Below are 22,771 nucleotides of genomic sequence, written 5' to 3'. Positions count from 1 at the left end.
TATGAGAGGCTGTTGCACAAATCCAGTGCTGAATATTTAGAGTGTTTATCATTTGATTAAAACTGTATTCTTTACCTTGTATTTAAAGGCATTATTTCTATTTATTATTAAAAAGCGTATTTTTTCCTTTTTTTTTTTTTTTTTTTCCACTCTCTTTCCACATAATAATGAGAAGTCTATTTTTGCTAATTAGGATACACACATCCAAGCATTTGTTGAAAGCCAGGAGCTGGATTTCTTTTCCTGCAAATGGATCTACTCAAACCAATGTCTATTTTCCTGCTTCAGTTCAGTCTCTTCATCCACAATTAGATGTCATTTTTAAGCTTCTAAATTTTATTGCAATTGCTCAAGTTCTAAACCCACTCATTTATACAATAAGCACTTAATTAAGTCTACTCTTGAAACAGGATAAAACCAAATCCTGCACTTTTTGCTAATACCAGGAAAAATGCAGTTGACGGGAATATGGGATCTTACCAGCTGTCAAAGATAAATTCCTTTCTCTCTCCCTACTTATTTTTCCTGGAATGGAATAGGAAATATGCTTTGCTCTTTGGGAGCAACAGCAACAAAAACATAAAGATTTACATTACATACAAATAATGACCAAGTAAGGGAAATAATGAAGGAACCAATCTCCCAATTTCTTTATACATTTTACAACTAGTTCATACTGAAAAAAACCCTAAAAGCCATTAAGATTTTCTGCAATTAAATTTTGTAGGGGGTTAATGTTTGGGTTTTTGAAACTGGATTACTCTTTTTTAAAAAGCAATTGAAACTCTAAGGTTATAAAGAATGAATAATTCATCAGTTTACTTGGTTTACACTACCACAGCATTTTCTGGTGAGTAAATCAGGGTTTAAGCATTTCTTTGCAGTTATCATAGAAATTTTGAGCCATTAAAGAAGAATTACCAAGAGCAAAAAGGGATGATTAATTAATTTGAGATTCTAAAAATGGAAACATTTAAAAGTAAAATCATATTAAAATTGTACATCTAGCTTATCAACTGCTGTCTAAATGATGCAGTGCTCTAAGGAAGCTTTCTGTGGACTGCAGCATTTAAACCTTGGAGGTTTTATGAAGTATTTATAAAGCACTGTGCTGGTCTCCCTCGTTCTGTGCCTGGAGCCTGCCGTGTTTTTATAGCGCGTTAAAAAGCAAACAGAACTATCAGAGCACTGAAAGTCACCCACAGACAACCTGTTACACAAATATTCCACATTCATGTTACATCTTCTGTCCTAAGGATTCTCTGCTTGGTTTTCCCTTGTGGGCTCAGGGAGCAGCTAGGGAGCCAGTCCATGTTCCAGGCAGTGAAACTGGGCAGTGGCAGCACCATCCTGACATTAAATCTCCTTCAGGAAACTTCTCCTAACCAGAGCTGGAGCATGGCTCACTCACAGTGGGCTCTGGCTGTTGTGTTACTGCTCCTTCTGAGGTTTTTATTTACTATAATGCACTTCAGTATTTCTATGGGAAAGACACCACTGTAAAATCTCATACCATGAAGGTTCTTTTCTGCTTCTTGGTTTAATTGAAGGTTGATCATAAAACACAAAGAGAGGGAAAGAGGGAACTCATACACTGGAAAAAGCACTATAAATATTTTCTTGGGGTCATGAACACAACCTTGTATCACTTCACCCAGTGTTGTGGAAAGTATTAGACAACCCTTTCATGAAATATCTAAAAGGTGTTTACAACTCAATCTCAAATTAACGTGCCTTTTTCTTTAAAGAAAACATCCCATAATTCTTAATACTCTTATCAAATTTATTTTCAACCTTTGAGGGGATTCACTTGCCAGTGACTTGGCAGTGTCAGACAAATGTTTGACTTTTATTCTGACACTTGTTGAAGAATTTGATTGAAACTATATATGTCTAGATAACACCCAACAAAGTGCCCCTCTTGCGTTTGTTTCGAGATATTTTTGGAAACAACAGAGGCGACCTTGGACAGAGCTGCTTTTCCAATTTAGGAATTCATTTGGTCTAAGAGAGTAAAATTATACTCTTTAATCCTTTTGTGTGCCCACAAACAAGACAGTTTAATTTTATGCTACTGCAGAATTGTTTTTCTGTACCTCCTTGGCGGTGTTGATCTGTTTAGGATAAGAATTAGTTTGGGTAATCAACAGTTACTTTCAAATGTACATATAAATAGTCCCTGATGTATCACATGCCCCTTAAAAATATTGTGTAATCCAGAATCTCAGCAGCCCTTTATGTAACACCTTTGCTCCTCTAGAGCCAGTGGCAATAAAAGGCGTTATCCTTTGTCTTTGCTTAGAAAAATGGGATTTCAAAGCAGAGCTTACAGAGATTTGATGTAAAATCTAAATGGGGAGTGAGAAGGGGCTGGGATGGGGCTGACAACTACCCCCTCCAGCACAAAGGGTGTTTGTCAGGCTCTCAGAAGAAAAACCAAGGTCTGGAGCCAGGTCCTTTCTCCCCCGATTGTTCTCTCCCAACTTGGGTTTGCCAGCTGTGCAATCGTCTCTGCAAGGTTTTATTGCATCTAATCACTTAGGATGTGTTAAATAGTTTGCACTTAATTTTCTATACAATCAATATATTTTAATTCATTTGTATCACTCTGCTACAGACCTCCTGCACTCAGGGACAAAATGGGATTAGTTTGTGGCGATGATAATGCAGTTTCACTGCTGGAAATAAAAGAACTGACAGAGTAAATGTCATTTATCCTGTACAAGATTTGCTCCCTTCAATATTAATGTTGTCCAGTGTTACCTAATGATCAAATCCAAGGAATAACATGGAAACTAAATCTACACATGCCAGCAGGATCTATCTGGGATAAGTGGCATATGCTTGGGAGTATATTGTTTATATTAATTTGATCATACTCGGTGTCAATGCTCACTTTTATAGTTCTGTTACACCCTGACTGTGACTGATGGCTCAAGTTCTAACTCCAGAATATCCAGTTCCCTGATTTTATGGCATTGTCATGTAAAGTATTTGTGGATAGCTTAATAGTGCAGACTCTGATCCTGTGAATCCGTGTGACTACGTTGGCACATCCACAAATCAGGTTAACATGAACTATTTGGTGCAGCAACTTCCATCATGGAATCTCAAAATAATTGGTAAACAACTCCTAGTAAGTTCTGTTGGCCACATAGCCAGATCAACAAGTTGCTGCATTAATTTATTTTCTGGATGAACAAACCCCACTCTGGAACAGAACAGAAGCAAAAGTAGGAATACAGTCCCTGTCTCTGGAGTGTGGTCTCAGGGCATGCCCAGGATTCCCAACCTGATGTCCCTGTGAAACCTCCTGAGTCTGATCCTGAATATTGTTGTTCAAGCCCCCAAGCCCCCATCCCAGCCTGAGGTTGGGATTGTTGGAACACAAAGGAATGACATCTCAAACGTCACCGAATTTCCCAGCGCACGAGTCAGTGTCCTCACTTAGAGTATCCTCAGCTGACCCTGGCACTGCCTGAAAAGCAGCTCAGGAGTGAAATCTCTGAACATTTGAGATGTGAGAATTCACTGAAAAGTGTAATGGAAAGGTCAGAAGAGATACAAATAAACAAATATGATACAGACAGAGATAAAGCCAATTCCTGAAGGAACTTTTAAATCTATTGCAACGAGGAATTTCAAACATAAACAGCATCACAGCTCCTTCATGGGGCTAATAGAGTCAACAAAATGAAATGTGAGATTTTTGTCCTACCCTGAGATGTTTTGGTAATGCCAAAGAGATAAGATCAGGAGAAGCCCTGTGTGCATGTGTGCACACTTCAAGGATCTCACTTAGAAACCAGAATAGAACCTGGAATTTGTGGGCTTGTTCTTTGTAAATTTCAGTTTTTAACAAGTGTCTACTTTGTCCTGTAGCTGAAAAGTTAATTATATAACCTGGCACTGAGATAACTGGGAATTCTATTTTTTCTTAGAGGAAATTAGAGGAAATGAAGCTATTTTTAATATTGTATTATTTGAATATTGTTTAATGTTGTCTTCAAAAATGGTAAAGATGCATGAATGTGAAAGAGCTGCCAGAGAAAAACTGGCTGGCTTGGAGCATGGTAAGAGATGGGAGAGTTTGGGTTTCTGGTTTATTGCCCCAGGCAGCTCTGGACAAAGCTGCTGCTTCTGCTTGTCTGTCTCCTCCTCAGTGTGCTGGAATTGGATGGATTAGCCCTCAAATAGAAGAGCAGCAGATTTATCACTGAGCTCTAAATCTTGCTTTTACATATGAGAACAACTCTAGGGTAACCTCAGTTAATGAATAACCTAGTCAATGGTGAAAGCTCCTATTTAGTGTGATAAATTTGGCCTTAAGCAAAAACTTCTGTTGATACAAGCATATACCACAGGGGAATAAAAACATTTTCCCCATGAGAAATTCAGTGTCAAGAGAAAAACGGGTAATTAAATATTAATATAATTTCATGAAAAAAAAAAAAGTCATGTTTAAAAACTTTATAGTACACAACTTTACAATACAAAGTAAAAATTTTCAAGAGAAAATTCAGACTTTTTTGGGGGAAAAATATCAAAACCAGGTTCTTTAATCAATACAAAAAATTAAAACCAATTCAAAATGCTTGGATGGAGATGTTCTCCTTACAAAATGTACAGCCTGCTTCTGAGCAGTTCATTTAGAATCAGATGAATTCCTCATCACAGGCTCAGCAATGTTTCCACTATTATATCCCATAAGGAGAGACATGAATACTGGAGTTTCATAATAAAGGAAATGTCTTTGATACAGCAGCTGCATCAGAGCCAATTTCACCTGCAAACACCCAGTGCTAATGCAATCTATCTCTGTTTGAAACAATCCATATGGGTACATCCAGTTTTTATAAAAGGGCATTCAACAAACAGAGAGGTTTGCAATGTTGTGACTTCCCTGGTACATAAATATTGAATCCCCAAACACAGCATTAGCTAATTAAGTTGGGGGTGATTATTGGCTGGAGGAAAAGAACACATTAAGTGAGCATGGGTTAAGCCTGCCCTCTTACTGCACACACTGTGGTTGCTCCCTGAATGCAAGGAGGATGTGGGTTTCCAGGAGATTAAACCCAGCAATAATTCGCACCTGGAATCTAAAAGGAAGCCAAAATAAAACTTGGATGGAGCTTCTTAAATTGCAGGGTGCTGCATAGGGTGTGGAACTTCAGCCAAAGCTTCTTCAAAAAAAGAATCCTTCCAGTGGAATGGTAGTGAGGACTCTGCTTTCAGCTGAGGTTTTTCCTTGGCAGATACCCACACATTCCATGGAATAGTCAGGAAAACCCAAGAGAAGAGGTGGGACTGCCCTGCTCTGTGGCACCTCAGTCTAAACCAGCCTGGAATTATGGTGACAATGTTTTTTTCAGTGGTGCTGGCACAACTCTGAGGGACTGCATGGTCAGGCTTATCACAATCTCTCGGTGAAAGATGATTATTAACTCAGTTGTTCAGTTCATGCCACAAAACAACTGTGAGAGCACAACTGAAGGGGTGGAGAGCTGCAGGTGAGGAGCTGGGAGCAAGGGACACAAAGAAGAAGGAGCTGGAGCTTCTTAAACTACCCTCTCCCTCAAAGAAAACAACTTCTGCAGAGCTGCACCTCTGTCTGCAGTCCCTGTTGTCCTCAATGTGCTTCAGGGACAGTATCAAGACAAATTAGAAAAATAACAACTGTTTTATTAAAAAGCTCCCAAGCCAAGGTGAAATCTTCCCTTCATCAAAACCTGCTCCCCTAATGGATGTTGAATGATCACAAAGTTAAATAACAGAAAGCTAGACAGAATTTTATCACTTAAGAAGTGCCTACCAGGCAATCAGTGCTGGAAGGCAGGAAATTAATACTCATAACTTCTGGTTACTCTGGCAGCAGGGTCGTGCTCCCCTCCTCCGTGTGAGTCTCAGAAAATGAAATACCAAGGTACAGAATGATCACCTGGGCTTTTGATTTTACAGGGAATGCTTTTTCCTGCATCAACTCATTGTCCTCCCCTCTGAGAACGTATGCATCTGTTAAAGTGGAACATATAGTTCTGGAAATGTGTCGCCTACACGATGGGATAAATCAGACTGAGCCTCTTTCCTGATGTAATGTCTTGGACAGATCCCTCCCGAGTTCTTCCACAGGATTTTGGAACAAACAAAGGGAAATCAGACTGCCCTAATTAGTGCCCATCATTTACACTGACTTCATGACTTTTATTTAATGCCACAATAATTCCCAGACACAATGTACATGTTTTGTATATTGATAGGTAATATGAGGTAAAATACAAGAATGGGGAGATTTTAAAAATGCTTATGCAAGAAACTGTGGAAAACACCAAAATACTGCAATCTAGTTGTGGGTTATTATGCAATTCAAGTAGACAATATTTTTCAGTCTCTTAAGCAATGAAAATTCAAAATATGTATTAAATTCTACATTACCATGTGTCTTGTTTATGGTCAGTTTAAGGATTGCAGTGGTTGTGCCAGTCTGATTTGGGCTCTGCCTTTGCAAAATTAAGAGAGAGAAGTTGTAAAGGAAACATTCCTAACAGTATACTCCTGAGTAAATGCTTTCACCCTGAGCTTTATTAAAAACACACATAACTAATGCAAATGTAATAATAACATACCTGACTGCCAGCAGTTCGTGCAGTATCATTAAGATATGCATAAAAATGCCATATAAAATCAAGATGTCTGCTTACAGGAATTGTTAGACTCTCCTTAAGATTAATAGGATGACAATTTCTAGGGGAATAATTCACTCCTGCTCTAAGTATAACCCCTGTGCTCTGAATGAACTAACCTCTTTTGAGTCAATCAAGTAACACCTACCTGGGATAAAAGAGTCCGACCCAAATAATCCATAATTAGATCTTCAGCTGCCAACACTATCAATCTCCTGAGGTCTGGGGTGGCCTGAGCTGCCCTTGTTCTCCAGCTGCATTTCAGGGAACAGGATTCATCCTTCAAAGAAAATAAATTTTTTAAGCATGTGGAACACTAAAATAATGTTGTTGGATGTTCATCGTCTTGAAGTATCTTAAATTGTTGCCATTAACATATAATCAGGACCCAGATGATGACCTTGCCAAGCAGAACAGCAATTATGTTATTGCTTATGCAATTGGGGGCTGCTTGCTGCCTTTTATTACACCTTGAAGGGAAATTCAGATGCTGTTCAAACAGATTGAAGTTCTTAATTTCAGGTTCAATCTGTCAAAATCACTACCCAAAAGTTCAGCTGCACACCTTGTATACATTCATTTTTAGAAAGCCAAAAAACTGCATCAATACTGAAGTTATAAAATAATTGATTTCCCTATTATTCTCATGTATTGGGTGTTTAATATCTGTTACTTTCAAGAACATGATATTCTTGGGAAATTCAAATTGATAGTCTCTGTTTCTAGCACTATTTTTTCAGTGGTCATAACATAAATGTAGTGATTATGTGTGCCCTTGAAATTTCACAATGACATCACTTAAAACAAGAATAAATATTTCGATTTTAGCAGCTTATGATGCAATTAAATGAAAAATGTTATATGCAAAGATTTAAATTTTATGTAGAATCCCTTATTCACAGCACAGCTCTTATGACTCTTAAATCTGTTTGAAAATCTTATTGGTATCAGGTACAAATAAAGGTATCATTCCCTTCCAAAACCATCTGGATCAAATCCTCCCAAGCACTAACACACCAAGGCACACAGAATCCTTCCAAAGGATCAGAAGGCCCTCACACAAAACTGAAGGGATTTTTTCCTCCTTTCTATGACATATGTTGTATCAGAAATCACAGTTAAAAGAAATTTTATGCTCAAAATGGAAATCTTTCCTCACATGTAACTCAGCCAAAAATTCCTGTGATGGCAGAATTAAATTTGGCGTTGTTCTCAAAGCTACAGTATGGAACAATTATCTTTTTTTTTATTCCTAACTACAAAAATTGTTACTTTCTCTGAACATTTATAATCATCTTGAAGACTCATCAGTAGCTGTCAAAGAAGTCCATTGTCTCTGCCCAGAATTTCTTTTGAATTTTTTAGAGGAATTTGCATATGTGCTGATCTAGAAGAAATAATTAATCCCTTTTTTATGTAAAATGCAATGAGTGCAGCAGATGGGAAGTGATATTCACTTGCAAACACATGTAAGCAGCATCTTAACCTCAGCTGAGATTGTTTTTGCCACAACACAGAAAGGTAGACTGCTACCAGGGTCCACAACAAGGACATAAAGTAAATTCCAGACTGGTCAGACTGGAGAGAGACCAATTTTGGTGATTTCAGTATTTATCTTCTGCCAATATTTCTATTTTCTTTCTCTAAAAATACCCCTAGAGGAAAAAATCTCACTGCATGTAACTTCTTTCTGTTGAGTCATTTGGTTTGTTTATGAATCCTATGTAGAGGTGCAGTTTTCCAAAACGCCTCCTGCATGCAGAATAGCTCCTCTCTGAACAGACTCTACCTGAGCATCAGGGAAACAAATAAACCTGGAGCTGAGGACATTTCAAGGACAAGGAAAATTACTGTTGAGAGGAGAATTATCTGATTTGGTCCGTGTTTATTTTTACTTATCTCAAGCAATCTGCTCTCCAACAGAAGATGCTTATTTGCAGAGGAGAAAACTGTCTCCTTCTTGGAATGATGCCCAATGGTGCAGCAGTGCCACTAAGGACAAGAAGAACCCCTGAGCATGGATTAACTCATCTAACAGTGACCAGTGTTAGAGAAGCAATGGTTTGTGTGTGTCATATATGTCAAGGATAAATTCTTCATTTCTTCCCATCACACTTCTTACCCACTAAGCTGAGTCTGACTTCACTCAGGAGGTGCATATTCCCAAGTAAAACATTCTACATGTGAAATTATAGAATTAATTATTCCCAAAGAATTTGTGTAGGGGAGCTCTAGGGTACAGCTCTGTTAATTTATTTTACACATGCTTGCTGCCAAGATAGGGGGTTTTACAATTTCACAAGAAGTCTTCCTTTGAGGAACTGCTTAGAAAAACTTCTTCAATCCTGGTGTCCTGTGATGAAGAAATAACTCCAGGTCACCAGCTGAAGCAAACCTGACTGCAGCAGCCTTGTGGGTGCACAGGTTAAGAAGCAGAAAAGATCTGGTAAATTTTTTGCTGCAACTGAATCACTAAGAAAAATGGAAAAGGGAAAAATTAAGGCTCAACCCTTCCATCTGCTTAAGGCTCAACCCTTATTTTTAGTTTATTTCTCATGCAGTGACTTTGTCTTGCGAACTCTTTCATGTGAGGCATTAACTAAGGCTGAGTTACTGGTGTGCCAGTGATGGTATCCAGTAGTTACTGAATATAAACCTGGGTGTTTGTGTGCTCTGAGTCTTTGCCTCAGTAATATCTTTAAATATAATAGTCTCTGCCTGTTGGCTTGTTTTCTCATAGGGAGGGTGACAGAACATTTTGTGTTCTCTTATCTTCAATAGCAATGAAACAAGAGGAGCTCCACAATGCGAAACCAAATCTACTGCTATTAATACAACATCCCAGCCCCAGAGAAGAGATTTGTTTATTTACCAAAGCTAGAGATGCCTCTCTCTGACCTTTCTTGTGCTTGTGTGCTTTAGCTGGGAATAGATTCCTTAGAACTGGGTGCTCTTTTAAAAATATACAGTAAAAAACATACCCACGACACCCCCGAAACAGAGCCCAGGCTGCAGCCCAAACTGCACGAAGTGACACACAGCTCTGGGTAGTCAGAATAAGTCTAACTAGGGCACAGTGCATATTCAGTTTTGATTCCTCTGCTAGAGCACAGAGATCAGTCAGCTCTCCAAAGCCCACTCGCCTTCCTCGCTGCCACTCAGCAACACGTTCTGACTATAACCATACATGGGCCCATTTGCTGTCTGAGGCCCAACAGCTCCCTGCAGCCCAAGAAACCTGCCAGGGTGCATCTCCTCCTTCTCTGCATAATTAAAAAGTGCTTCAGACTGGAAGGTGCTTAGTTTAAAAAAAAATAACCCCAAACAAACCAGAGATTATTTTTCTAGAATTCACCTTGCCTTACCTGGGCTTTAAACATGTGACAATCATTACATACACAAATCAAACATTTTTTCAATTATATTTTTCACAGTTGGTTGTGTTTAGTGACTGCCTGTACAACTTAAAATAGTATCTAGAAGAGTTAAGTCGTGCATTAGCATTAGGGATTCAACCTGGTTTAACCTCACAGACCCAGGATTTTTTTTGTTAAGCTGGTGCATCTCTGGTATAGCAAGAGCCCAGAGCTCTCCCCAGCTCCTTTTTGGTGATCCTTACTGGACAGCCTTGCATTGCTCCTCAGCTTTTCTCAGCTTTCTGCTCCTCAGAGGCAGCAGCCCTACACCACAGCTGGCAAAAAGGAGTGTGGGTTGGCTCCTCAGCCACAGAGTTTTCCAGTCAGCATATTAATTCACCTTATCCCTGATTTTGATACCTGCTCCATGACTGATATTTTCATCTAAGCAGACTAATAATGACTTACAGAGGCAAATCTAGGAGTAGGAATAGGAAACAATGGAAGAACTGTGTCCTGATTCCAATGGAAGGAACGTGTCCTGATTCAAAAGTAATAATCATTAAACAATTTCTAAAAGGCAAACAACAGTGATGCCACGTCTGCCTCCAAGAATTACAAATGAAAGCAGTAGCCAGGCCAGTGGTTTGACAATGTCAATCACCTGTAGAATTAGAAATAAGAGGCTAAAGTCCAAAACATGGACTGTCTTTTCTCTATAACCTCTGGGCAAAATTATCTATAAATAAAACCTTCCAATATTCTCAGCCATACAGCAGTCTGGGAGGCCAAAAAACTGTCTTTCATTACTCCAGAGACTACTTCACACTTCTGAAGGAACTGGTTCAGGAGTGATGCATCCCCTCATGCTCTGACCAACTTCACACTTCATTTTTTATCCACATCTAAGTAACAGGCTTTGGGGACCTTGTCTGTATTCCTTCCTACTCAAGTTTGTTCCCATCTGCCTGATCCCCTTGGTGACTTTATAATACTTCTTTTGTGTCACCACAACTCCTGCTGCCTCCCAGTCAAACTTCCCACACCGATCTGCACTCCCTGCTTTTGCATCTTCACTCTCTGCATCTGCAAGTGCATGAATAAGGGCTTGCTTGTGTGCACAAAATTTACTATGACCACTTTCACAACTCGGGTTCAGTCGGAGAACTCTGTACACACAGCAAAGCTCTTTCCCATGGAAAATTGTCAAAAAGCAGGAATTAGGGGAAAGTTCTGTGAGGAACCTGTGGAAAGGGGTCCCTCACCCTGCCTGATTCACAGCTGGGGTTTCTCCCTGGCAGCTGAGACCGGTGATGTGAGAGGTTAGGCAAGAGAGGGAACAGATTCCTGTGGGGCTTCACCAGCCAAATTCCTATCTAGCAAAAGGTTGCTACAGCAACTCTGAGCCTCCTGAGATACAGAAATTATTGTAATGGCTGCTGAAATGCCTCCCCACTGCTCTGAGACAGGATAAAGAAAATCCTACCCTTTGATACAGAATGGTTGCCCACTGCCACACTTCACATCAGCTCTATACAAGAACCAGGTTTCCTGAACTTGCCCAGGAGCTCAGGGCTACTTTTCTCTTTCTCTCATTTACATGCAAACATAGAAATAATAAACCTAAACATCACACAACAAGAGCTACAGTTCCAATACCTTTTTTCCCATGGAGACCGTAAGAGAAAAAACAAATCATATGGCAGAAGTTAATATACTGCTGAGTGGGCTGAACAGAATTTAGAAACCTGTACAAAGCCAAAATATGTATTTTCCAGACTAGAGTTTGTGGTTTTCAAAAACCACATAGATAGGAAAAAGCATAAACAAACCAAACCAGGACAAAACCCCTCAGAGCTTCTCAATGACTCAATGTCAGCAGGTTTTTGGCTGCCCCCAGCCTGTGCTTGTTTTCCTCTGGCATCTGTCCCGCTCACAGGTCGTTCAGTCCACTGGACTATGTAATAAATACCAGACAGAGATGATGCTTTAGACAGAACAGGAACACTTGTGACTGAAACAGGTTCTGAATCTAGAATGGGGTGGCGTGAGGACAATAGGGACATAGAAACAGCAAGTGGTGTACACTGTAAGTGGAAAAATTTTCACAGAACTTCTCCCATTTCCCTCCTTTTCACTCTTCAGCAACCCAGTTTGGTCTAAAAGCCAAAAATGAAAACAGCAAAATCACTGATCTGAAGTAGTACCTGTGCTTACCTGAAATAACTGGATGACATTTAAAATTATTTCTTTAAAAACAGGAGTCATAACTTTTGTACAGATGCCCAGTTTTAACCTGAGCATTACATTTTGGCTACAACAAAAAAAGACCAAATTTTTCTGGGTATAAATCCAGTCAAATCCATGCAGCCTCCTGGCTGAATTTGGCCCAGCATGCCTAAAACCCCCTTTGGGATGGTTCAATTCCAAGCATTGCACTAATCCAATCTCCTGCAGTTGTTGAATACTGTGATATTTGGTGTCAGCACACGACATCTGAGACTTTTTGACATGGGCTTGGTGTCATTAATAGAGTATTTCATTGCTTTTTTACTTTTCACCAGGTCTGGGAGCTTTCAGATTAACACTGAAAAGCTTCAGAATAAACTCTCCTTTCAGTGTGACAAAATATCTTGCTCAAGTCAGAGAAAATTTTTCTTTTTACTTCGCTCAGTTTAATGTCTACTGTGAAGATGATTTTCAGAGATCAAGAAAAGCATATAATGTTTAAAACAAAACATTTGTTAACTTAGGATTTCCTGGATATTTCTGCTTTCTTATTTATACTACGTCCTGGACCTTGTGAAATCACTGTTTAACTTTCAGTATTATTTATGGAAGCAAGCCTGTTGCTGTTTCCAGATCTCACAGAGAACTTTCAGTTTGCAGTTTCGGTACCAGGTGCATAGCCCTGGTTTAAATTAATCAACTGAAAAAAGCCATATAAAATAAGTATTTAACCCTCTCACACCTTGGCTGAGTCTTCACAGCTAGGATGTTTTTCTGCCTCACTGGAGTCAGGCACCTGAGTCCTCAATCCTCCTTTTCTATGACAATTTGGAATTTAGGAATGCACAACCCTTCCAGTGCAGCAGAGGTAAACACTGGTTTTGGTGCTTTTCTGTAGTGCACAGAGAGAGATTTGAAATATTGCCCCCTTGGTTATACATACAAAATACCAACACATGGAAAGAGATTCTAGGAAATGAACAAATTTTATGAGGCTTTGCATGCTGCCACTATTGATCAAAACTCTTCAATCCACAGCAGAAAGAGGCAAACAAGGCATAATGATTTAGTGCACTGGATGTGTGAGAAATCATTATCAACTTCTGTGCTGTCAATGTGACTTCTCTGACTTAACAGCCACAGGGGAAAAATCAGCTTCAAGTGGGACCCTCCTCAGCACATGGCCCTGGATTTGCAAGCTGCAGCCCAATGTGCTGTCCCTCACAGCTGCAGAAACCAAGTGCAAAGAGATTGAAAATGTGAGCAAATCAGAAATCAGCATTCTACATTTATTTGCATGCGTAGAAGTGACCGTGCACATGACAAATTCATGTGGCTCCTCCAAGCAAGTCTAGTAATGGTTGCACAATAAGAGCTATAATGAAAAGGATGACAGCAATAATAAGTAACTAATTTAGCTGCCTTACCTTCCAGTCCTCTTGCTGACACCTGTAGCTTTGTTTCACATGACAGAAATTGCTCAGGCTCCAGCACCACACCAGCATTGGGAAAAGCTGCTCAGGAAGCTCCTGGGATGTCACAGAGAGGTTGCAGTCTGATGGTGGTAGAAGGATGGAATGGTGTTGTTTTCCAATGTTGTTGTTTTTCTTTTAAACCCGAGGAAATGCATCCCTAAGTCTTTACTTAAAAGAGAAAATATTAGGACTTCAAACTCAAGCACGCAGGGAAATTAGAAAATTTCAGCGTTAGAAAAAGAAGCCAGGAGCTTTGTAATTAAAGATTCCTTCAGGGCATATGCATGGAAAGGCAACCTTTATTCTGGCATTTTCTAACTTCAGTGCACTTGCATATTATGCATATTTTGGCAAAGATTTTGTATCTGTAAAATGTATATATTATACATAGAACTGAATTAATCTCTGATATATTTTTTGCCTCATAAATACAGTTTCCTGTTTCCACGCTAGAATCTACAGCATTAACATATTCACATGCCAGTTGCTGGATTTATTCTTGATAATCCAAAGGCAGAGACTGGACGTGCTCAGCCTCTCCAAATTTCAGTCTTATCTAGCATTTTTTCTGAGTCATCCAGATAAATTATCTCAATGTCCTGGTAAAGTGACTTCTCTTGTCCAGGGGCTCTGGAGAGCTCCAATTTTTTTTTCCCCCCCATATCTGACACACAATTATGAGTTCAAGTGCTAAGACTGATGAACAGAATTCTTCTTGTTTTTCACTGATTTGATTTTTGAGAATGTGTAATATCGTACCAAGAATTTCTAAATAAAAATAGTTTTTAAAACACTATGTTAGCAAGAGTGTTGCAAATTTATTTCTGTGTGCAACAAGCCACATAAAGAAAAAGCAACACAATGAATTTGAAAATAATCTTTCTGTAGAATTGGAAAAGTGGAAAAAAGCTGGAGAAGGAGAGACAGTAATTCATCTTCTTGCAAATCATATAAGAATGTGACATATTCATTTGTACTTGAACAGAGTATTTCATTCTCCAGGAAAAAAAAAGTTTTCTATAAATTTTTTCCCATAAATTAAATAAATGAGCTAACAAATTATAAAAGAAAAAAAAGAACATATTTAATTTTTATAGCACTCAAATTCTGAATTATACACATGGCTCATTTTCATTCATGTCCTCTCTCTGTAATATAAATGTTCTGCAAAAGCAGCAAAACTGTTCTTTGCTGCTGCCTTCAAGTGGAAGTTTCTCTGTGTATAATGCAAACATTTGAGTCCCATTTAATTCAGTGAAAACTGAGGCACACACAGCCAGGCACTGAGGCCTCTGTTGGACCCAGGAGCCGAGAACAGAGCCTTCAGTATTCCATCTGCACACCCATCCCATGGCCCTCCTCCCTCTTTCCTGCCTGAGGACACTTTCAGGGGCACAAAGGGCAGGGAAAGCACGAAGCATCCTCTGACAGGCTCAGGGAACTGATGTGCCCACTGAAAACACCCCAGATACCAAGAACACGAACCCCACTTGGATCAGGAAATCCTGACTGCCTCCAGTGAGGGGTTAATGAAGGACAAGTGTGTACATTTGCTGTTTGGTGCTCAAATAGCACTTCCTTATGACAATATGCATTACCTAATCTGCAAAGGTCAATGGATTGCTCTTTAGTTCCTTCCAAATGCCTGTGCAATGAACTTCGTCATTTTTCATACACATTTCTCAGCAAGAACTGGTGGTACAGGTTTGAAGCTTAAGATGCCTCTTCACCTGCAAACATTTCTCACTGCACTGTATTTCCACACTCCCCACAGCTTTAAACTGTCAGGTCTGAGCAGAGACTCCCCTGTAGCCTCACTCTTAATTTGCACAGAACCTTGCACAAGCTAAACCATACGAAGTACAATTGTTAATTTCCTTTTATTCCCCTTGCAATATAAATGATCAGCCAAAGTATTGAATGGGTAACAGAAGTGCAAAGAGATGTAGGAAAACTGAGATAATGTATCAGCCTCAGTGTGTGGCCGTGGTTAACAGCAACTTACTGTTGGAGCAACTTACTCTGCATTAAAAAAAGAGGTGGAAATACTGCAGGTCAACAGCTTGTCCAAACTGCATAAATGCCCAGAGAATGGTATGAATGAGCACAGCCCTAATCCTGGGAGCTAAAGCACACAGCTGCTGCTCCCCTTTCCCCCATGTGGTGCTCCACTAGAAGCAGGCGTGCTGGTGTGGATACCCAGAGCCAGGTTTGGGATATATTCTGACCCAGTGTGGATGGTTGGAATAGCACTGGAAATCTCCACGCAGCACCAGGACAGCAGGGTTTAACTTAGCAGGTAGTGGAATGCACAAGCACAGCACAGAGACAAGACTGGGGAATTAGGCTGCTGGCAAGTAGCAGCTGAAAGCTGATTGAGCACAACAGATTGGGCTTTCAGACTGGACAGATAGGCAGCAGCTATTTAAATGGAGTATTAACAGTTTTGCTCTTAATTATTTCCAAACCTTCCAGCTAATGCAAACTCAGCACGACATGTATTTTGGCCTCAATTAATTATTTGTTGTTTCTGTGTGAATCCAGCTAAAAGAAGGCTGAGTGGTTTGTTGAGAATTTCTGCCTCTTAAAAATCATTCTCTTAAGTGCTTGGCTTACTTCTGCAAGCAGCTGTCATGTAAGTAACTGAATCTACTCCTCACAAAAATGGTCACTTTCTCCATTTCAAGTGGAATTTCTTTCTGAAGTGACTCTGCCCTGCAAGCCAACAAATGGTCAGCACTGTGCCCAGTGGCAGGTGGAAGGCCATGAAACTCCAGAGCTAAATGTGGAAACTCTACGCCTTCAGAAAAGGGAGATTCCTGCCTTGCCTATCTTGCATCTTACTTTTTGGTCTGGGAGGAACTGACATTGAGGCATTTCTATGTCTGGAACAGCTTCTTCTAGAATTTTCTGGAAGTATTTATTAGGAAATTTTCTCTCAGATCATTGCATAGTTAGTCATGTGAAAGCCACAACAGCTGGTTTGCACCTCAAAGAATAAACAATTACTAATAAAAATGTCAGACCTCTCCCAAACATCTCAGAAACAGGAAAATTATCTTCCTAAAGATGTTTGAATGGACTGCTTTAATGCAGCTATTTCCAAAAGAGGTCTCTTTTCATATCTGTACTTTCTATACATCCTCCTTAATACACATTTTGTATAAAATACCTGGCATCTCTCATCAATACTAATCCAATATGGATCCAGACACACAATAGCACTTGTGACAGATGGGACAGAATGTTCTACATGACATTTATTCAGCTTGTGAGAGGACAGACATATAAAGATTATGGCAGCATAAAATAAAAAAGGTTCATGAAGCCAATACATGGTCCAGCGTACAGAGTGTGACTGACACAAAGCCAACCCATCCCAAAATCTGACACATATTTTCACTGTCATGGTGAATTTATAGCCTGAGATTTTTATATTCTCTTCCTCAAAAAAAAACCCCAACCCAAAATACCCTTCAAATTCTGCTTTTTATTTCATTGCACTTAGGAGAAGGAGAATGTCCTCTCATCGAATTGAAGTGAGAATAAGTTTAACTGAGCCTCTTTCCTAATCAGAATAATTGAATTGATGCTTCTTTGAGCCAAAACAGTAAAAAAAAATAAACTACTGGTACTGCTTTGGTGTATAATGGCTTTCAGGCCTCTTGTTTGGATGATTCAGAAAGAATCAAAATGTACAGAAAGAGCAACAAAACCCAGTCTTGTGTCAGCCAGGATCAAACAAAAGGATTAACTGGCAAGTCATGGTTTCCAGTGGCAACCACAGTTTTTCAAGCAAAAATTGTTAATGGATAGGAGATTAGGGATTTGATTAAAAAAAATTGGACACCACATTTATTAGAAGTTGAGATGAGATGCATACATCCCATGCCACATGGAAAGACATCTCTTTCCCATCAGCCAAAATACAAAAAGAAACATAAAAACAGTAGAAGTTGTTCATGGCTGCAGCACATCACATCCAGCATAAAATGGCTATAAAATGTCCCCAATTCCAGTATTTGAAGGCCTTAACAGGTATCACAAAACCACCCAAAAATTGTCTCAACATATCAGAATACTGGATGTTGTAAGTTTTCTTATGAAAAATCAGCATCCCCAGGCTTTGAAGGAATACCTGCCAGATTCCCACAGCTTGCTGATTGGACTTTTTTTTTCAAAGTGGTGCTTGCCTTTAAAGGTCAGTTTAATCAGTGGAGATCTCCCAGCTTTGCAGAGCACCAGGGAATTCTGCATGGCAAATATGAATTAACAAATCCACTTATCCCTTCCCCCAGTTGTCATAAACAGGTGCTGAGTGAACAGAGGCCAGAAACAATTCACATCTTTACCATTCTCAATGAGATTTTCATTTGTCTTTCTTGTTAGTTTTTTTTCTGTGACATTTGAAATGAGCAGACTCTTGTATCTGCAAGGTAATCAAGTTCACATTTGGGAATGGTACATGAACTCAACACACTGCCCCGAGGCTCAGGCCTGGAGGAATTTCAAGTGTGCAGAGATGGAATATGCAAAGACAGGAATAGGAGGTGGTTTAACCCAGCAGGCAGCTAAACACCACACAGCCCCTCACTCACTCACACCACTCTACAGCAGACACTGGCAGGAAAATTGACTCTGTCCCAGACAACACAGGAACACGGTGACATTGCTCTCTGTGAGAAGGAAAGTGCATTTTTGCACTGGGGAGGCAGAGGTGTGTAACATGATGTGGTTTGGAAGAACAGTGCTGCTCCCTTCCTCTGCATGGCTACTGTTCCAGTACAGTGCTGCCACAGACTCCCCAGGTGAAGGCAGCACCAGCCAGTAGTGGAGCAGCAAGAATGCTCTTTGTGTTCTTTCAGTGCTGCAAAATTTCTGGCTGCCACACCTAAATTATTCCTGGAGTACCTGGTGCTCCTCCTCCCACTCCTGCATGGCTGACTGAAGTTACAACGTGGCCCTAATTTTGCAGCATGTCCCGACAAGAACAGTAAACAGTCCACAGCATTCCTGGCACAGGGAGCAGACAGGAGCAAGACTTGTCTTTTAGTACTTGCCATGCACAAGAGACAGAATATATTTTCCAGTTAGGAATTCTGGATAAAAGCTATAAACCCCAGATAGACAGTTTGTACTGTACCATCCATTTCAGCTATAGATTCTTGAATTTTCACTCTTGAATTTGAATGGCAGGACAGTGTCTGATAATGCTTTTGCTTTCTCTTTCAATCCAAGCTTCTTTTCACTACTCCATTGAAGGCAACATTATATAATGTGTCCAAAAAGCACAGTGTGGTGCTGTATGTTAGTCACATTTCCAGCAACAAAGTGAAATTAATTTATTTTTCATTTTATTTAATCATTCTCTGATATCTCATATTTATTTCTATAAATTTATATTTATTTATTACTATATTGTAACTTAATTTTGTTACTAAATGCCATTGGTAGGGCAGAGACACAAAGTGCTTACCCACATGAACCAGTGTTAGAATTAGAACTGTATTTCTTAAAATTCTAATCCATTGTTGGTTGAGAAAAAATCTTCATCTACTATGCACTTGGATTCTAAGCATTATTTTGCCCAGTTCAAAGATCCTGCATTATGTCTCCAGCTGGCTTTTTCTTAGAGCTATACAGCTGGAGCACAAAAGTGTTCTGAAATGTCCCAACTGAATTTCAAATGAATATCAGAAATAGGCAAGGATATACATGATACATGCAGAATATGTGTCTAGGGAAATCACAGAAGATCTAGTTTCCACTAGTTGGTTATACATAAATTATTTAGGCAGTAAGCCTGTTGATTAGCTGGAGGCAAAGATATCTATTTTAGGTGTACTTATGGTCAGGATTAACTCATGAAACTTGGATGGCATCACCCATAAAATGGCTAAAATTATTTCAGCAACCTCATGCAAAAATTAGATAGTGTCTTTTTTATCATTTTTTATATTTAAAAATTTAAAATTAAAATTAAAATTTTATTTAAATTATTTTTTACTTTTCCTTAACAAATAGGACATGATTTTTGAAAATCATGTGATAAATGTCTTACAAAACCACACTAGAAACTATTTAGGGTGACAGGAGAAGAAAGAGGACTGGGAGCCAGGAGACCATTTCTATTTCTAGTTCTGCCATAGACTGTGTGACTGTGACTTTGAACCTCAGCTCTCGTTTTTGTGAAATGGGGATGACAATCCTGTTCTCTCAGGGATATTTTATAACATAATTTCCATTTTGTTAAGGTTTATAAAATGAGACCCTTGATTAGAAGCTGCAAATGCAAATAATGAATCAAGTAACAGTAAACACAGTATCAACACTGCTATTATTATTGTTCATAATAATAATGTTTTTTAATGTTATTAATATCAAATTATAAGTTTACTAGCATTGTTCTGACAAAAAGCCTAACCTGCACAGAGCAGGAAAATCACTGTGGCTCACTTCTAGGAATGAGAATGCTGCCAGCAGAGTTTCAATATGGGAGTAGAAAAGAATTCTTTAAGTTCTCCATCTGAGCAATTGTAGGTGGTAAAAATGAATATATTTTCAATAATGCTTTGTGACATGGGAGCAGAAGCAGCTTTAAGAGCTTAACAGTATTTTTAAAATATGACTCAGGGGAGGTTTTCTTTTTCTAACAGAACTGGGGGGGAAAAAAGCCACCCAGGAGTTAAACAATCTTTTAGAAACCCAAAACCTTGAAATAGAACAAGAATTGTAGGTCAAGATAATTTGAGTTCACATGCAATAGCATTGATATATAATAAATCTATGCAGAAAAAAAGCAGATGTCTTATATTGGAAGCACTGAGTTCTGACAGATAAACTGTAAGAATTTCTGTTCTGTGAGTGACCAAAACCTACCACAGGTAATTTGGGAGCTTAAAGCCCTTCGAAAACCTGTCATTTCTGTGAAATACCTAGATAGATTGTATTAAGAGGTAGAAATGAGGTGAGGAAATGGAAACATAGCAGATCAATATAACATTTATTCCACAAAAGAAAAACATGTTCTGGTTTGGTTAGAGTCACATTAATAGAGAATGAAGGCAGTCCAGCAGGTTTTTTTTCTCCTGAATAGCCCATGTTAGGAAGCATTTGTGAAAACCTTAGAAAGGTAGGGGAAGGTGACAGACACACTGTAATTGTACTCACTAATCTTGCCACAATAATATTGCCTTTTAAAAAACAAAACCCATGTGGATTGTGGGTTACACAGATTTCTGAAGGTTCAGACTGGAAGACTTTAACTGGTAAACCAAAAAGATCCTTTGGTTTCAATCCCTCATTTTGTCTTATTTCATGACACAGAGGAAAAAAAAAAAACCTCAAAAGAATTTTATATTAAATAGAATTTTGGAATTTCTTTTTAATATACCCCATAACCAATGGAGGAGCTTGTCTGACAGCATAAAAGAATTTTATCAGTGTCTGAAAACTGAAGTGTGCTACTTCACTGTATTACTAATAACTACCTATGAGTTTGGGGGAAATCCTCCACCAGAAATACAGAAACTTCAGCTGGTGTCATATCACAAAGTGTCACACATCTAATAGTCATGTACTATCAGTCCCAAACAATGCCTGAACATGGAGTCATCTCCATGAGTAAGAAAAGCTGTTCAGTCTCACATTATTGCTACTCACCTACATGGAGTGATCCTGCATGTCTTCCTTTCAATCTTGAAAAGTCAGAGAGTGTGACTTTTCCCTGTGATTCAGCAAATACATGGAATGGCAGAAGCCTGTGACATAGCACTGTGTAAGAACTGTGAAAAAAGGAAAATATTTCTTGTTGTACAAGCACCTTGATTACTGCCTCTGATAGGGTCAAGAGATTAAAAACAAAAGAAGTTTTAAAACCAAGTAATTCAGATGGTTCACTTAAACCAGAGTCTTGCTGTACTAAGCCTGAGTGACTCCTTGGCTCAGGAATTGGTAGCCCATAGCCCAAAACCACCACTAAAGTAATTCAACTTTCTATGGAACTATGAAATGCACTCTCAGTATGAAGTTCTGCAGGTAAATAGATGATCACAGCTATGACACCCCTCACCTTGTAACAGAGAGAAAATACAGGGCAATTCTGTAACGCCCTGCAAACAACAAACTACCATTTTCTAAACATTCTGCTTGGCCATGCAGCCCTCTACAAGCTCCCAGCCCCATCTACAGAGAGCAAAACTGAGATCCAGGAGTCCACAAGGAATATTTAAACAAGAAAAAAAATGGCAGCAAGCTGCCAAATTAATCAGAATTAGACCGTAATTAGATGGAAAAATCAGGTCAGGATGAGATAAGAATTCAAATCATGTGGGCACCAACCAGTGCTTTATTTCTAAAGTTGCTCTGCATTTTTTAAAATAACAGTCCAGCTGATTTCTTTTCCAGGGAACTGACTCACCATCAAAATAAGGAGAAATTATTTTTTCAGATATGTATGATGGATGTTGGTTCTGATAAAATGCTTCTCTCTCCCATACACCTAGATCTCCTACTGACACCAGCATGGGATACACAGATTTTTCCTAACAGGGAAATGGAGATTATTGTGGGAAATACTCCAATGGAGTCTTTGGAGATGAACCAAATGAGCATGAATAGGATATAGAAATAAAATAAGAAATCTACCAAGCCAAAGTGATCTCTCATAGTTACTGTCACTGAGATCAGACTCTGTCTCGCTGCCTCTTTACACTTCCAAGGCAGCAAGGAGCTGCTTTGTGCAGGAACAGAGATCCAGCTCTAGAAATCTCCCAGCAGCAACACCATCCTTTGTGATCACAGTCTCAGTCTCTGTGGAAGTCAAATTCTACCTGCTGCTGACACACATTGCCGAGGAATAAAAATTATTCAGAATAAACTCAGATTATCTTAATTATCAACATTCAAACCCATATTTTATCACTTATTTCTCTGCTGCATTTGTATAACTGTTTCATCTCAGTATTTTTTGCATTTTGCTGTTTAAACTATAAGCTTCTTAAAGGGGGGGAGAGGGAAAAAAACCCCT

General features: G+C 39.1%; 1 long non-coding RNA gene across 1 annotated transcript; it reads right to left on the bottom strand.

The window, feature by feature from the left end:
• Nucleotides 1-6,831: 6,831 nt before the first annotated feature.
• Nucleotides 6,832-21,527, bottom strand: LOC130259705 (uncharacterized). Its single transcript, XR_008841687.1, has 3 exons — nucleotides 21,406-21,527; nucleotides 13,696-13,911; nucleotides 6,832-6,963 (listed from the first exon to the last, which is right to left on the bottom strand). It is a non-coding gene; the product is annotated as an uncharacterized LOC130259705 (long non-coding RNA).
• Between the last annotated feature and the right edge of the window lie 1,244 nt (nucleotides 21,528-22,771).

The sequence above is a fragment of the Oenanthe melanoleuca genome, chromosome 15 (genome assembly GCF_029582105.1).
Source record: "Oenanthe melanoleuca isolate GR-GAL-2019-014 chromosome 15, OMel1.0, whole genome shotgun sequence".
In the NCBI taxonomy this organism is placed as follows: Eukaryota; Metazoa; Chordata; class Aves; order Passeriformes; family Muscicapidae; genus Oenanthe; species Oenanthe melanoleuca.
Note: the sequence above shows the minus strand (reverse complement) of the source record. Positions and strands in the feature narration are given on the sequence as shown.